The sequence below is a fragment of the Astyanax mexicanus genome, chromosome 3, assembly GCF_023375975.1.
Source record: "Astyanax mexicanus isolate ESR-SI-001 chromosome 3, AstMex3_surface, whole genome shotgun sequence".
NCBI lineage: Eukaryota > Metazoa > Chordata > Actinopteri > Characiformes > Acestrorhamphidae > Astyanax > Astyanax mexicanus.
Window position 1 is genome coordinate 31,865,685 of NC_064410.1, and position 1,549 is coordinate 31,867,233.

Here is a 1,549-nt window from a genome sequence, read left to right on the forward strand (position 1 = left end):
ACATGACCATGTTGTCTGAAAACATCTAATACATTTCTATAGAATCCTTTTCTTTTTCAGAAGACTAAACAGCAGACTAAACAGACAGCAGAGATTTAAATACTCTGGCTCCTTAACAGGGTGTAGCACAATGCTGTGGGTGTTTCTGCCGATGAGAAGTGTGAAAGGTATCAGATAGTTCGTATTCCATTAGATGAAGATTTAAATGTACATAAGATGTAAATATTAGAGTGATTGTTGACTTCGCTCTTGCTTTAAAGTCCTTTTCAATTATTTAGATTTTGAGTACAAAATTAAACTTCACAATAAGTCTGAAGTGTTTTTTGGCTAGAACCTCTACAGCAGGGGTATTTAATTAGAATTCAGTGTGGTCCAGTTAGAGAAAAATTCAATATATATATATCTTGTAAGGTTGTTTGAACTATTATGAAACACATATATCATAAAAAATGCCTCTCTGGCCAGATTTTGTTTACATTCCTCACCTGTCTCTCTGTTGCTCTCGGCGTGACTTTAGTTTCCGCCCGTTCTCGTTTTTCCGCAGGCAGCGGGACCGCAACCCTGACAACACAGGTTCGATCCCTCCTGAGGAGTAGTGTGTTTATTTTTTCCTTACCACGTCTGCACAGATCTGAATCACACGTGATTGGTCTGTGAGTTTACTGCGCTGCAAAGCACGTATACAATTAAATCCTTTCTCAGTAGGTTTGGGTCCGTATTGGACAACGTTTGGGTCCGGTCCGCGGTCCGCCTATTAGTGACCTCTGCTCTACAGCTTTTATACAGTTTCACTCTTACCTTTTCTCTGCTCTCTGTCTGCATTAGCTCTCTTTAATGTCACTCCTCTAAATAAGTGCTCATTCATTTCCCAGTCTTTCAGCTCTGCTCCACCATATACAGTTGCAAGAAAAAGTATGTGAACCCTTTGGGATTATTTGGATTTCTGCATAAATTGGTGATTAAATGTGTTCTGATCTTCATCTCAGTCACAACAATAGAACAAACACAGTCTGCTTAAACTAATACCACACAAAAATATTATGTTTGCATGGTTTTATTGAACACATGTTAACATTCACAGTGCAGGGGGGGAATATGTAAACCTTTGGATTTAATAGCAATTTTTATTTACTAATATTTTTTAGTGAATCCTAGTATAATTTTAAATTATTTTCATTTTGTGGACCAATATTTGCAGATAAAATATAACAGAACAAAATAAGTATTTTTTTAGTCCAGACAAATATGATGTTGTTTAATGCCGACCTTACACCTTAAGATTTCACTGTCACAAAATAATTCTCTAGAGTCGGGATAAAATCACGAGAGTCTTGCTAGAGTCGAGCTGCAGTTGTGTCATCTCAATATTTCAGTGTAAGGTGGTTAGGACTAAAAGTTTTAGTCAGTCTTTTTCGCGTCTTGGTGCTCCGATACAAACAACCGTGTTTAATATTATCATAAGAATTGAGACTCAGATCATGCTAATAGTGATGAGAACAATGTCAACAGCCAATAGGAGAGCTACGGAAAGCCACAGGCAAGAATATTT